This window comes from Petaurus breviceps, unplaced genomic scaffold (genome assembly GCF_028583685.1).
Source record: "Petaurus breviceps papuanus isolate PSGF00001 unplaced genomic scaffold, PetGlider_PUasm1.0 90919, whole genome shotgun sequence".
NCBI lineage: Eukaryota > Metazoa > Chordata > Mammalia > Diprotodontia > Petauridae > Petaurus > Petaurus breviceps.
The window spans coordinates 7,597,901-7,614,690 of record NW_027187378.1 but is presented as its reverse complement, the minus strand read 5'-3'; the positions used below and the strand labels follow the sequence as shown (position 1 = coordinate 7,614,690).

General features: G+C 34.4%; 1 protein-coding gene and 1 long non-coding RNA gene across 3 annotated transcripts in view; one reads left to right on the top strand and one right to left on the bottom strand.

Moving 5' to 3' along the window:
- The window catches only part of MACROD2 (mono-ADP ribosylhydrolase 2), a 2,250,628-nt gene that overhangs the window by 408,566 nt on the left and 1,825,272 nt on the right, over window positions 1-16,790 (bottom strand). The gene's annotated exons all lie outside the window — the stretch shown is intronic.
- LOC138151758 (uncharacterized) overlaps window positions 1,393-16,790 on the top strand; it is a 75,145-nt gene continuing 59,747 nt past the window's right edge. Inside the window, exon 1 of the long non-coding RNA XR_011165908.1 lies at window positions 1,393-1,649. This is a non-coding gene — a long non-coding RNA (uncharacterized lncRNA). The remainder of the gene's footprint in view (window positions 1,650-16,790) is intronic.

Sequence of the window (16,790 nt, the reverse complement as noted above, 5' to 3'; positions counted from 1 at the left end):
GATCATTTCTAGCTAGAAGATGATATGGAAAGAGTAGCATTTGAACAGAGACTTGAAAGATAGGTAATAGTTTAACTGGTAGAAATATAGGGAGAGGGCATCATGGGTATATGGAATGGACACACAGATGGGAAAATTCAGAACTTCTATCCAGATTTCTCTCTGATTCGGTCCCTCCTATATGCTGCTGCCATATTAATCTTTCTAAAAGAAGCTTCTATTTACATCACTCCTAGGTTCCCATTGCCCTACACTGGCTCCAATGCTATCTACCTCTATTCCCCTTCACATACCCTATCCTCAAGCCAATGTGAATTATATTACCATTTTATGGGAATTTGGGGCATCATTTTAGAGCCAATGGGGAAGATATGTTTATACAGGTGCCCTCTCTGATCCCCCTCCAATCACACCCTGTAGTTGTCTACCCAGGAAGTCTATACTTAAATTTGGCCCTAGCAGCAAGGTCAATTGGAATCATTCACTTCAGGCAAAAGCAGTAGAGCATGTGGCTATGAAAAAATGGATTAAACTATTCCCCATGCTCTCTAAAGAGCTCCCCTGTGTTCAATGTGTAGTAAAATATGTTTAGCTAAAGGCAGTAATGGGAAGCTTTCACCCTAATTCTCCATCCACTCCAGTCTGTCCAGAATGAAAAAAAAAATGACAGTTTAGCCACTGGCAATTCCTAAACTGTCAAGTCACTTCTCCAGTTTAGAAACAGTAAAATTATCCCAATTCTATTTTCTGAGTTTCAAATATCAAATTTATGGAGTAAGGACATCTCTCTAATAGAAAAAAATGTAAAAGTATTGTCACTTCTAACTTAAAGCCAAAAGCACGACTGTCATTTTGAATACTAGTGAAGACCAGAGCTTCAGGAAGTAGATGCTTTCACTTTCCTTACTCCTAGAAAAATCTGCAATTACCATGGCTTCTGGTGAACAAAACTATTTTTTTAGACAGCATTAAGACTAACACTTTTATTATTAAAATTTTTCTTCTATCTTAGTAATTAACAAAATAAGCAAATAAATTAACCTTAAGTGGTAAAATCATGTATTTTTATGTAACAATATTTCAATTAAAAATCTCAAATTTCTCAGTTAAAAATATCTTTCCTTTTGTTGTTGCTGCAATTTGAAACAGTTATTGGATTGTTTTTCCAGAATGAAGTTATTTCACAATAATAATTGAAATCATTATGAAAAATTACTTCTTATTGAATATACAGATATGAGTCAGGCAGTAGGTAGGTGTTCAGGAAAGGGAAATTCTGTTACAAATGCAGCTCTATTCAATTAATTAATTTCAGTTTAACTTTTAAGTAAGGACATGCATCCCAGGAGTTATTAAAGAGAAGCAGCAAATGGGTGAAAAGTATCTGTCTAGACATGTTACCCCCCTCTGAAGGCCTCATTATGATTCATTTTGCTTCTGGAGATTAGTTGACATAGACTTTGTCTACATCTGAAAGAAGGCAATGTCTTTGTCAGGGAATCGTGATTGTTCCCTGCCTCTGAACCCTAATTCAGTCAACTCTTCTAGTTATCATCATTCACCAACCTCCAGACTAGGTTCACTCAGGACTGATTTTTACTAAGTTAAAGAGGAATAAAAATATCTGGGGATGAGGCATGGAACCTTAGGTAAGTGTTCTTTTTCCTGGATATCAGTGTTATACTTACTTTCTACTGTTTTGTTTTGTTTTCATTTTTTTGGAGTCTGTGGATCTCCTCTTAGCTAACTGGCAATGAGGATTTGGGACCTGCCACTTTCCTTTGCCTTGTCCTTGATTTATTGTTTGTTTAGCTGTTTTTTTTACTCCATTTGGGCTTAAATCCTGGTGTTTTGAAAATTCTTAATTTACTCACTTCTTTAATCTGCTGTTGACCCACTATTCAGTATGAAAATATGCAAATTTAAGTTGAGAAAAGAAGATTGTTCCAATATGTCTCAAAACAATTTAAGGAAAAAAAAGTCCTATTATCTCAAATATCTAGGTATTTCAGGTAGTGATTTTAAAAACAATTTTCTTTTCTTTTTACCAGAATTGCATAGGTAATAACCTCAAATCACCGATTCATTCCTGGAAACATAACCAAGCAAAATAATATTCTGGCAAGATATAGAAAGATCTATAAAACTTTTATTAAGCATGGACTATCTGCTAGGAATACAATTATAAGCAAAAATTTTTTTTAAAGAGTGTGCATTCTATTGGGAGAAACAACATATAAAAGGTTGGGGGTACTCATGTAAAGGCAAGTCAGAAAAATCTAGAGAGTCAGGAGTAAGCTGGAAGAGAAATGAGTATGGATGGGTTGGGTACTTCCTCAAAATGAAGGAGAGTACAGCAGGGATGGGGGAATCTCCTGGGTAAGTGGCAATTTATCATATACTTACATAATTACAACAAACATTCAACAAAGTTTCTTATCTAAGTCTCTTGTAAAAGGAAATATGAGGGCCAGATAATTATAGATTCTGTAGATTTGGAACTAGTGGAATTATCAGAACCAAAGCATAGTCATTAAAGTTTTCTTGTAAATTTGGAATATTTAGGACCCTAGGACCCCATGGATCTGTGCTCTGTCCTATGCTGTTTAAAATAGATTATTAATGCCTTAATGGTAAAATGGTATGGATCTTGTCTTCTGATTCATGAGTAAATTGGATTTAAGTGAGGCAGAGTTGCACAAAGTTGTCAGCCTGACTCTCCTCCAGAGTCATCACAGTTCAGTGCCAGGATAGAATCAAGGCAGTTGATGATGGCTCAAGATGCATTGGATGATCATTGCATCTTCCAGGTCTAACCAAGCTCTATGTGCTTTAGAGTATCCAGCTCAAATGTTCACACAGACTATTTGTGCCCCACCTGTGGTAGAACATTCCAAGCTCATATTGGTCTGATCAGCCACAGCTGGACACACTGAAACTTGACTCCAGCACAGAGATTCCATTTTGGTCCTCTTCAAGAACAAAGGACAACAACCATTAATGCCTTAAACAAAGGCATAGTTGGCATGCATATTAAATCTGTGGGTGGCACAAAAGTGGAAGGAATAGCTAACAAACTGCATGACAGTCAAGATTCAAAAGTACCATTGGTCCAAATTGAATAAGATGAAATATAAATAAGGAACAATATAAAGTTTTACATTTGGGTCAAAAAATAATCTTCACAAGTCTGAGTCAGGGAAACTGCTAGTGGTAGTTTTTCTGAATAAATAATGAAAATTTTAGAGAATTGTAAATACAAGTTAAGCTTGTAGTGTCCAGGAAAGGAGATGAAGTATTACGTACATGGAGAGCAACGCAATATCTAGAATTGGGAAGGTTCTAGCTGAATCTCCACTGTATTGTTTCCTGGAGAAATCATATCCAAAGTATCATGTCAAGTTCTGGTTACTGCATTTTAGAAATCTGGAGATTGTAGAGTGACAGACAACAAGGGTGGTGAACTTGGCTCTCCATATGAGGACTGGCTGAGGAATGAAGACAGGTAAAAGAAGAAAAAACAGGGTGTCAGAGTAGTCAGTCTTGTGTCCTGATGGTCATTTTCAAATATCTGAAAGAATATTATGGAAAATGTAGTTTCCTTCCTTATCTCTTTTAATTAAATCTATTTTTGCGCTTTCCATGTCTGAAATCATAATTGCTACCATTGCTTTTCTGTATTTAGTTGACACATAATAGATTTTGCTTCAACCTCTTATTTTAACTCTTTATGAGCATGTTTCAAGGATATTACTTATAAACAAGATATTATTGGATTTTTCTTTCTAGTCAATTTGCTAAAATTTTCAATTGTATGAGTGAAAAATAACATTCATCTTCATATTTAGCCCCTTCCAATTTTTCTCTCATACTTGCCTCTTCTCATCATGATCTATTTATTGAATACCTTCCTTTCCCTTTTAGTCTTTTCTTCACTATATCCTCTCAAAGCAAAGTGTTCTGAAAGATAACATAAACAATGAATTCACACCAATATTTAGCACATATGTACAAAATAGTAGTTTCTAATTACTTAAGGAACACTAATTACAAGGAAATATAGACTATAAAACTATAATAGCGGGAGACTTCAATTTACCCATGTTAGTCCTTGATAAGTAACCAAAAAATCAGACAAGAAAGAAGTTAAGGATCTGGATAGAATTTGAGAAAATTTAGCCCTTTGGTCATTAGGGAATGGAAATAAAATGTAGCATGCACATTTACTAGCTGTTTATGATATGTTTACAAAAATTGATTATGCCTTAAGTGTAGCAGCAAGCACCCTAGCATACCCAGGGTGGCTGATAACACAGGTTTTGGGATCTGCTTTTCTAAAGGAAAGCAACTCAAAATGGGTTAACAATCTTGCTTTAATCAAATATATGTCATTTACCTAGTTCAGGGGAAAAAGATCAGCACCCTGAACTTCAGAGAATACAGAGGTTACAAGCAGACAAAAAATACAGACAGAGAAACAGATCAGCAGACAGGCTTCCAGCTGTATGACCATTACATCCATACCCAGTCAATTACCAGAGAGGGAAGCACCAATATCTGGGTTTTCAAAGCTATGGGGCTCAACAGCTGCCCAGAGTATCTGGTTAAATTACACAACTCTTCTCAAAGTGAGCCCCAAAGCAAAATCTCACATCGGGGTATATATGTATAGCCTTCTCCTGGATCAGAGAATGTCACAGCCCTCTTGACCGACTGCCCAATCACACAGTATAAAGTGTGGGCATTCCTGAAAAACAAGTCTCCAACCACAGGTTCCATGTGACCACATTCAGCCTTTTAAGGGGCAGAGTATATTTTCAAATCAGGGAAGGCTCTCAGAGTCACTTAAGCCTATCAAAGGCTCAAGGGGCAGGGAAGATCTTCAGATTCCCATTCCCATAACATTAACACTGAAGGAAATATCTTATATTAAATAAAAAGCCATTAGAAAAAAATTTAAATCAAGTGGAGACTAAATAACTTAATCCTAAAGAATTGGTAGGTTTAACAACAAATCATTGAAATCATAAATTTATTAATTATAATGACAACAATGAGAAGCCATCAAAATTCTGGGAATGCAGTTAAATCAGTTCTTAGGGAAAATTTTATATTTTGAATGCTTTTCTCAACAAAAAAAAAAAAAGAAGAAAACAATGAATTAGAAAGGAAACAAAAATACTAAAACAAGTGCCAAAAAATTTTAAAGAAAATTCGAGTTAAATACTAAAAGAGAAATCCTGAATACTCAAAGGAGAGATTTTAAAAAAGGGTGGGGGAGTATTTATAAGTAAAAGTAGATCTTTTGAAACTGTTTTTAAAAAATTTAAAATTGCAAATTAATTTAAAAAGAAGAAAACATACCTCAATCAAAAATGAGAAAAGAACTTTTAACAAATGAGGAAGAAATAAAGGATATTATTAGAAACTTTTGCCAAACTATATGCTAACAAAATTGACAAACTAAATAGATGAATAATGAATATGAATATGAATACCTAACTACTGGAACAAGAAATAGCGAATTAAAGATTCAAATTTCAAAGCTACAAATTGAAAAAGCTAAAATTGAGCTTTCAAAGAAAAAAATATAAAGGACCAATGGATTCACAATTGAATTCTATCAAGCATTCAAATAACAAATAATTCAAATTTTCTATGAACTAGAAAAATAGCAAAATAAGAGATCCTACCAAATTCCTTTTCTGACATGAATATTGTTTTGAAACATAAACCAGGGAGGGTCAAAACAGAAAAAGAAAACTATAGAATATGCCTCATGAGCACTGATAATTTTTTTAAATAAAATATTAGCAAAAAGGTTAAAAAACATATCTCAAATATGATAAAGTATGAGTAGAGTAGATTTATACCATCAATGCAGGATAGGAAGACTATAAACTTAATGATACTAATAACAAAATCAACAAAAAATATGATGCAGAAACAGATGCAGGGAAGATACATTCAGAAAGAGCTTTTGTCAAACTTTTAACACCATTTACTCTTAAAAAAACAAATAAACTAGAAAACATAGGAATAAATGGACCTTTCTTTAAAATAATATATAGTACATATTCAAAACCAAAATGTTCTATTATTTTTTAACAGAGAAAAACTAGGACCCTACTTTCATTTATTTATTTGTTTATCTATTTATTTATTTTGGTTTAGGCAGAGCAGATCACATTTGACTGCCCAGAGTCCAGACTAACCTTGTGCAGTGGTCAGCATTTCAATGGTATTCATACATCTGTATTGCTTCTTTTGTCAACCTTTATTCCAATGATCCATTTCCCTCCAATATCATAATGGGTTTTGTTTTATTCTTTAATTTAAAAATGTTGAAATAAAGGCTGCCAAATTTCTGCCAGTTTCTTCTCAATTTTTCCTCCACTTCTCTTATCTACTTCTTAAGGTCCTCTATGGCCTGTAACCAGCTTGTATTTTCCTTTGAAGCTTTTGGTGCAGGAATTCTGACTTCACTGTCTTCCTCCTGTTCCATACTTTTCTCCTTTTTGTCCACAAAATAGGAGTCTAATGTTGGAGTCTTCTGTTTGTTTTGCTTCCTTTGTTTGTTCATGTCGCCCCTCAGTCACTTGACCCCTGGGCTTTTTGCCACAGTAGGACTCTGCTACCAGACAGGGGAGCTTTTGTCCTAACTGCTGGGGTTTTCTCAAGTGCTGGAGGTACTTTTTGGGTGCTGTCTCTGAAGCCACCACATGCTCTAGCAAGCTGGTCACACACCCCAGGACCTCCACACTAGACTGCAATTCAAATCCAAGCAGGTTAAAGCAAGAGCGATTACCCCTCCGACTGGTCACTTAGTCCCCCTACACTCTGCAGGCCAGGAGCTGAAGCTGCCACGTGGGGCTGGCTGTGCCAGGCGACTCAGTGGCTTCTTGCCCTGGGGGCAAAAGCTTATGTTCTCCCAACTACTGATCCCAAAGTCCAGACTGCACTGACCTTTCACTTTGTCATTGGCATCTATGTGTTGATGAATCTAGAAACGGCCACAGCTGCTGGTGATCTAGAGTCCCTCCAGCCTCGGCTGGTCAGGCCCTCTGGCTCACAGGGACCTGGACTTGGCTCCCAGAGTACTGCGCTGGCCAATTCCTGCTGGCCTGCCAGGCTGTCCTCAGTGGGAGGTTAGCTTCTCTGTATCATTTTGTGGGTTCTGCAGCTCCAAAGTTTGTTTAGAGTCCCCTTTTACATGGATTGGGGAAGGTGGAAGCCGGATCCACAGGGAGGTCCTGCTTTTACTCCACCATCTTGACCAACACTTTTAACAAAATCAGCATCAAAATAAGGATAACTATTATCATTACTTCTATTGGATACAGTACTAGAAATGCTGACTATAGCAATAAGACAAGAAAAATTAATTGAAGGAATAAGCATCAGTAAAGAAAAAAACAATTATCACTTTTTGCTGATTACATATTGGCACACAAAGAATCTTTAAGAATCATCTAAAAATTAATTGAAACAATTTCATTGGCAAGCTTCCAGAGTAAAAAATAAACAAAACAATCAGTATTTCTATAATGTACAAACAATGCAAAGATAGAACATATAAAAAGAGATATTTCTTTCAAAATGCCTACAATATATAAAATACTTGAGAGGCAACCTAGGAAGACATACACAAGAAGTATATAAATACAATTAAATATCACTGCTTATAGAAATAAAGCCAGACCTGAATAATTGGAAAAATATTCATTGCTCATGGGTAGGATGAATCAACATAATAAAAAACAATACCATTTGAATAATCTACTAATACATTATTTTATAGAACTAAAGAAAAATGACAAAAGTTACACAGAGACCAAAAGGTCAAGAAGTTCAAGGGAAATAATGAAAAGAAGTAGGAATGATGGAGGTCTAGCAGTGCCATATCTCAAACTGTACTACAAAGAAGTAATTCTAAAAAAAAATGCATTGTTTAGAGAAACAGGGAGATTGTAGTTGAGTAGAATGGTTTAGTATACAACCTAGAGAAGTATGTGTATCTAGTACTTCAGTATTAGATAAAAACAAAGACCTCAGTCATTTACAAAAGGACTCACTGACAATTACACAATTATACAAAAATATTGATGAAATTAGATTTAAATCAATACTTGACACCTCAACCAAGATAAGCACCAAATACATATGAGATTTCAATTTAAAAGGTCACAAAACAAATAAGTAGAGAATATATATATATATATATACATATATATATATATATAACTTATCAGATCTCTGTAGAGGAAAAAAATAATCATAACCAACAGTGAACAGAGGGGTTAGAGTAGAGAGAAAGTAAATGGATGATTTTGATTACATAAAATTAAAAAAAAATAGCTTTTATACAAGTAAATCCAATAAATCTAGGATTAAAAGGGAAACAACTGGAGGAAAATCTTTGTAATGAGTTTCTCTGAAGTTGGAGGAGACATGGGAAATAGACACATTGATATACCATAGGTGGACCTATGAATTGGAAGTTACCACTTTGGAAAGCAAACAATACACATCCTTTTAATCTCCTATACAACTACTATGACTCTTTTTCTCTCCCTCTCTCTGTCTCTTTATATACACATACATACAAATATATACACATATCAAATGATTGGGAAAAGCACCTACTGAATAAAATTATTTACAGTAGCTCTTTTTTTTTTGTAAAAAAACAAACAGTGAATAGAGCACCGGCCCTGGAGTCAGGAGGACCTGAGTTCAAATCCATCCTCAAACACAACACAAAAACTAGCCATGTGATCTTGGGCAAGTCACTTAATCCCAATTGCCCTCCAAAAAGCAAAAAACAAACAAACAAATTTTCATACTGGAAAGAAAGGGGATGCGTGTCAAGTGAAGAATAGATGAATAAGTTTTGGTATTTGAAGGTGACAATGCTATTATGCTTCAAGAAATGAAGAAATATATGATTTAAAAAAGATATAGAAAGGTTTTTATGAACTGATATAGAATAAAGAGAGCAGAAACAGAACCATTTGTAATATTGTATATCATCAGCATTATAGAAATGAATAATTTTTAAAACTTTCATAAACTGAAGAATGAAATAAGCAGAACCAGGAAGCAATTTATAAAATAAAGATACTATAAAGACAATCAACTTTGAAAGAAATAAAATCTATAAAATCACCAGTCATGATTCTAGAAGACATGATTAAACATCCTATCCACCTTCTGATAGCAACGTGATAGATTTAGGGTGCAGAAAGGGACATATTTTTGTGTATAGCCAATGAAGGCTTTTTAAAAATTTTTGACCATGCATATTTGTTGCAATGAATTTGGGTTTTCCTCTCTTTTTATTGGTGGGTGGGGGGATTTGGATGGAGATAAACTAGATTTTTGTTGAACTTAAAAATGAATATTTGAGGGGGCTGCTACAGAGGTGGAATGTTGCATGCATTTTCATTTGAGATCACTGTACTGTTAGTTTTGTTTAAATTGTAACCTTGTTACAAGAAACATCTAGTTGAGTGGGGGTAAAATTAAATAAATACTTGTAATAAAAAATAAAGCACTTCAATAAAACTTTTAAAAGTGTCTTTCTAAAAAAAAAAAGAAGGGATGCCATAGAGAAGAAAAATGTTTAAATTTGTTCTGCTTGCCTCCAGAAGGCAAAATGAGGAACACAACAGAAATAGCAAAGAAGCAGATTCAGACTTGAGGAAAGAAAGACTTCCTAAAAAATAACAACATCTGGAAGTGGGACAGGTTGCTTCAGAAGGTTGTGGGATTCGATTAATAAATTGAAAAACATTCATTAAAAACTTACTATGTGCCAGAGTCTGTGGTAAACATTCCCTTCCATCAGTTCTTTAAGCAGAAGCTACTTTATCTCATTATACATGTTGCAGAAAGAAACTTTGATCAGCTTTAATCACTATCACATAAGATAGATCTCAGTGCACTCTGAGGTTCTTCTCTACTCTCCAATATTCCTGTTATTCTGTGATTTTATGGACATAGGAAAAATACTCTGTAAAATATGATTTACCAAAAATCCAGTCAACGCATATGTAGCTTAAAAATAAAAAAGCAGTTTAGAAAATAATGATAACGATAATTTTATGTGGATGAATTTATGGTTCATATAATATTATTAATATACATAGATAATGAGATCAAATGAGATAATCTATACATGAAGTGCTTGCTAAATCTTAAAGTTATTTGTCATACATTATTATTATTATTCTTTTATTACTCAAAATTAGGGAACAAATAGGTAAAGATATGAAGGAATTGCGGGATTTTTGTTATTGTTGTTTTTTGTTTGTTTTTCTTAATTCTGAATAACTCAGTTACTTTTCCCAAGAAACCTTGAGAGACTCAACAATAAGGTTAAGATTAAAAATGTGCAGCAGTGACATAAGGAGTCTTGGTAAAGAAGCTGTTAAATTAAATGAGTAGGCTAGGTTTAAATGTTGTCCTCACCTTGGATGGAAGAGCACCTCACTCAACTGAGCTTATTATTTTTTAAAGGAGGTTAAACTAGAAGTCATGCCTTTACATAATATCCTAATCATCCCTTTATAATAGGCATTAATTAAAACATGCCAGATTCTCTGTTCCTTTTAGGAACAATGCGGTATAATAAATATGAATAAGAGATAGTCAGTGAAGATTCACATAAAAATGACTCTCATTGCCTAGGGTTTACAATAACTTAAGAGAGAGAATTTGAATTTAACTAACTGGTACCTGGATATCCAATCTATGACTAGACCTCTAAGCATAACATAAATTGAGTCTCTAATGCCTTCTAAATTTTTAATCTGCTAATGAATTGCATGCAGTGAGATCCTGGTTAGATTCTTCTGTAATTTAAAGGGCAGCTAATGTTTAGGGCAAAGGAAGATAAGAGAATGGGAGGAGGACCAGATTATTTGTTATTATAAATTCTAAAAGGGAACATTAGTACTTGGGGCTTTTTACTGTTTGCTTTTAATAAAACATAGACATCTTAGTAATATTTATTTGAATAATCATGGCTTCTTAAGAATGTAAAAGGGGGCGACTACATGGCACAGTGAGTGGAGCGCCAGCCCTGGTGTTAGGAGGACCTGAGTTCAGATCCAGCCTCAGACACTTGGCACTTACTAGCCATGTGACCTTAAGCAAGTCACTTAACTCCAATTGCCCCCCCCAAAAAAAAGGAAAACTAAAGGAGTTTTTAGAAAAAACTAAAGGAGTTTTCTAAAGGAAAACTCATTTAGTATCTATGATAATATGGTGGAATTTAAGGAGAAAGTTATACCTAAACCAGTGAACAGTTCTTGACAGATAAAATGGTCAAAAGAAATGACCAAAATTGTTCTAAATAGATAAATGGGCAAAAATGAACAATTTTCAAAAGAAGAATCACTATCAAAAATCATTGAAAAATGCTCTTAATAATTAACAAGAGAAATGTGCATAATAAAATATCTTTCTCTGAGGTTTCACCATTCACCTGTCAAATTGTCATAAATGTTGAAAGACAGAAATCATCAGTGTGAAACAGTTATGGGAAGTCAGATACACTTACACACTTTTTATAGATATGTGGGTTGGCTCAATCATTGTAGAAAACAAGGCACAATATATATATATATAAAAGATATTAGACTTCATACTCTTTGATACTGAAATCCTATTACTTGGCAAGTACACCAGGGAGGTCAAAGGTAAAAGAAAATGCCAAATACAGGGAAAATAATAATAGCAGTACCTTCATGGTACCAACAATGACAACAGGTAGCATAGTGGTGTCTTTTGAGATTAAGTAATGTATTTATTAAGTGCTTCTTATGTTCCAGGTCCTGTGCTAATAAGAACAAGTGAATACAAGTGCAAATGATAGAAAAGTCCCTACCTTCAAGGAGCTGACATTTTGATGGGAGATGGTAATATATAAAAAGGAGCTCAGAAGTGAAAGTGAAGGAGAGATATTTTTATAGGAGCCATGTTTAAAAATTCAGAGAGTTACAAGTGGAACCGAGTTTGAAGTGAGCATGGCTAACCTGAAAACTTCCTTAAGTGCAGGTTTAGAGGATTTTAGTAGTACCACGAACTTGGATGGGAAAAAAGATTACTGCTTTATTTACATTAGCTTCTCACTGATATTTAGCATTTCCTTCACTTATATATGTAGACAGGAAACCACACTATTATCATCAGTACTTGCATCTTTGTCACCAATAGAAATCACAGATATTTTCACATCAATTTATATCGCTAATTTGGAGTTACTATAGTTATTTGACCCATCTCTAGATCATGTTATCTTCCTTTCCATAGATTATATTTCAATATATTTGACTTTCTTTCCAATATATTTGGTAATCTTACGAATTTTATTTTAATTTGAAAACATTATCCTGAGAAGGGGTCCATAAGCTTCATCAGAACTGCAAAGAATCCATGATACACACAAAACGTTAAGAACCAAATGCTTGTTCTAGGCACATCTCCTTCCTCCAAGTAAGGGAGAGATTAGGCCAGATTGGAGGGAGAGGGAATTGCTAAATATTGAATACTTTAACAGACTGGTTCATCTGTTGATTGGTTATGTGTTTTTCCCCATTACAGTGAAAGTTTTCCATGTAGAAGTATGGAGGTATGTTGAAAAAAAGACTGTAATCTAAAAGACAAAATATATCAATAAAGTATTTTTAAATAATTAGAGGCAAACTGAACCTAGATAAAACTGATTTTCTAATTTTTAGGTTTTCTGAAGAGGCGTTAGTTAAAGCGTGATGATTTTCAACCAATTAACAAGGACTACTTTGACTCAGGAAATGGATAACTTCAAAGAGTTGGCTATTTGTTTTGAGGGCAGGAATGAGGCAGAAGGCCTAATGCTGGAGCCCACAGTCTCTTTGCATGTTTAGTAAAGGTAAATGTCTAATGTTATGCTGCAGGTCCTCTTTACTGTCAGCAAAGTGCAAAAATTCTTTTTCAATAGTCTATGGCTCAGAGCTTGTTCACAGTCCCTTATAATAGAACTGCCGGTCATTTCCAAAGCCTATGGTTCTTTCTTAAGAAACCATCATCCATAAATTTCTGATATTTACAGACTGAACATGAAATAAATACATTTTTTATTCAGTGGCATTCATGAATAACTGGTGATATTTCTATTTGTATATAAAAAATTAAAGGCTTTGGAAAATATTAATCTTTGGAAAAGGGTGATTTGTAGGTGTGAGTAGAAAAAAATCAGACCACTTAGGATGATAAAACCATTTTAAATTTCATGGTGTTGCTTGATTTATGGAAAACAACTAAAAGTTGCATTCCAGGGAATACCTTTTGTGAATATTACCCAACCTTTCTAAGATGGGTAAATTGAGTAACCAAAATGTTATCTATTTTACCCAAAGTCATTCAGCAAATAAGTTTAACTTTTCTTAATTTAATTTTTGATAGTTCCATGATGAATAATTAGGTTATGCTCCACTAAATTCTATAGACATTTACCAAGAAATTACTCTTTGCTAGGACAGTGCTAAAATCAAGAGAGTACACAAAATGAAGATTTCCTCTCCTCAAGCAGCTTACCTACTTAGCAGGGGCAGGAGGAGGTGGTAGTCATAGAGATTGCATATACCCAAACGATGAATATGAAGAATGCAGAGAAATATGGAACGAATTAAACTGTTGCAGATTGAAGCAGAATCAGCAAAACAGTAATCACTATAACAGTTATTAATGAAGACACTAAAAATGAAAGGGAAGAAAGATGAACTCAGCATCTATGATAACTGGTCAGCTCTAGAGGAGGGATGATGATTTGTACTTCCCTCTTTTTGGTAGAGAAGAAACTGACTGGTACATAATATTGTATATGCTGTCAGAAATTACACTTTCCTGATTCTTCTCTTACCTATCTGACTATTTCTTCTTTGTCTCCATTGCTCATTCATTATGCATATCATGATCCCTAACTGTGGGTATTTCCCAGAGTTTTTTTTTTCTAGGCCCTCTTTTCTTCTTCCTCTATATAAGCTCATAAATTCCCACAAGTTTAATGATCATCTTCATGAAGATACTTCACACATGTATATATGGGTGCAGATAAGGTAGATATCTCTATCTCTATTATATATTCATTATATGTGTGGATATATGTGGCTATACATCCATCCCAATCTTTCCCTTGAGCTTTGACTCTGCACCACCAAATGCCTATTGGACATTTCAAACTGGATGTTTCAGGAACATTTTAAGCTCAATATATCATTTTCTTTCCCCAAAACTCTCTTTTCTTCTAATATTCCCTATTTTGATCAAAGATAACACTATTTCGTGTCCCAGGTTCATTACCTTAGTTTTACCCTCTATCTCATAGCATACATCCAATCAATTGCCAACATTTACCCATTCTATTTTCAAAATCTTTTTCATGCTATCCTTCCTCTCCACTGACACAGCTATCAATTTATTTAGGTCTTCATCACCTCTCATCAAATTACTGCAGTAGTTTCTTTTTATCTCTCTTCTTTAAGTCTCTCACCACCTGAGTCTATCCTACTCATTGATGGCAAAGTAAATTTTTTCATCACAGAATCTGACCAAGTGATTTCCTTGCTCAGTCAATTCCATTACTTTCCTATTGCCTCAAGGATAAAATATAATTTCTTCTCTTTATCTTTTAAAGGCTCATGTGACCTAGCCTCAACCTATTACTCTAGCTTCACTGTATAATACTCTCTTTCATTCACTCCTCATTGGGGCCAAACTAACTTTCCCCATGTTCCCACATGACATTACAACTCTCAACTCTGTACCTTTGCACTGTCTATCCCAACATACTTGGAATGCGTCCTACACCATCAAGTCCCATCTTCCTTTAAAATGCAAATAAAATACCATCTTTATCATGAAACCTTGATTACCCACAATTCCTAGTGCATTCCTTCCCAAACTTTCTTATATTTAATTAGTTTTTACACATTTATATTTATTTACTATACATTTTTTCCTAAAGAATTGTATATGTACTTGTTATTTCAGTCATCACAATGTAAACTCATTGTGCATGGGGATTGTTTCATTCTTTGTATCTATATTCCACAGTTTTTTGGAACATAGTTTTTTGGAGCAAATATTTTTGACTGATCAGTTACATGGGAGGGCTCATTTAGCTATGGGCATATATAAATAAATTATATGACCACAAAAAAGCAGCAACAAACATTAAACAATAATTTTATGATTGCTTAGTTAATATGATCAAACAAGAAGTTCAGCTCTCATTATGTACCCTAGATTAACTGAAGTATTAATTATTAGAAAATTAAAATTCATCAAGTTTTGGTGTATTTTGTTATTTAATGATCAGGCAGAAGTAACATGCCAGAATGTATCTATTTGGTAAAGAGAGGGTATCTTGGATAGGGTTACTTTAAACCCTATAGGCAATGTTATGGTCATTGGGAGTTGTCACATAAAGAGGACCAGTTTTATCTAATTAGGTGTACTACAAGATCTCAAGGGTGAAAGTTGACACAGTCAGTGAGATAATCAGAACAGCCTTAAAAATAGAAATTCAAAATTAGCGAGTGGTTCTACCGTGAATAATTTTTGATAGATATCATATAGCTACTTTGGTGCAATTTAGATGTTAGGATGTCAAGCAAAAGGAGTTATTGGAAAAAAGGAGTCAATAGTGGTTTTAGTTATGTCCTGAAGTAGACTAGCAGGCAGTAGGCAGTCAGTAAACTGATTATAAACTAGCTTTGCAGAGAAAAGTGAAGTGAGGCTTATCTCTGAGTACCTGATTTAACTCCAGAGTGAGCAAAGTAAACATTTTCTTCAGTGAGGAAGTTGTATTCCAGTTATTACATTTAATCAATCAATCAACAAATATTTACTTAGTGCCTGCTCTGCATTTGGACTAAGTGCCAACCCACTTTATGTTCAAACATGTCATGTTTTACGAAAGTGTCTTAAACGATCTGAAACAACCGTGAGAAGCAATGGCAACAGCAAATTGGAAAGGGAGATTTTCAGTAGAGGTAATTTTCGGCACCACATCACCCCAAGGACAATTTAAATGTGAACTGGGGGTGAGGGTGGTAACAAGGACTTGTAACTAAGTAATTTAGAGCTGAAATCGACTTTAGAAGAAAAAAAAAAACTAGTCATATCCCTCATATTACAGAAAACTAAAGCTCAGGGAAGTTACATGACTTGACCAAGGCCCCACATCAAAGACAGAGTAGTACTAGACTAGGTGTAATTTTTTCTAATCCATTGTTCCTTTGGGAAAAAAAGATAGGGAGATGTTGACAGCAATGACAACCCATGGCTCTAGTCCTACTCTAGGTTTATGGCATCCAAGGGTAAACTCTTTCCTCAATAGAACTTGTAGCAGCTGTTTTCACTGTAACTATAAATCAGTCATACAATAATCAAATGGGTCGTGCTTTCTGGATACTGAGAGGCAGTGTGGTAAAGTGGAAAGTGGCTGAACTTAAAGTTAAGAAACCTAGGTTTGAATTCTGGCTAAAACATGTGTAGAACGAGTTAAAAAGACACTGGCGCTTTAAATATATGCCAATTAAAGTATAAAGAAGTTGGTTGTACAGGTTTTATCTTCTTGATTCCCTTGGAGTGGATTTGGGGACCATCGCCATTCTTTCAAACCACATCCTTGGAACCACTTCCGGAGACAGATTATAGGGCTAAACTTTGTGCAACCAAATGCTGGCCACTTCTGAAAATTCTTAGTTTCTTTTATGGCTCAATTCAAGTGCCAAATCCTA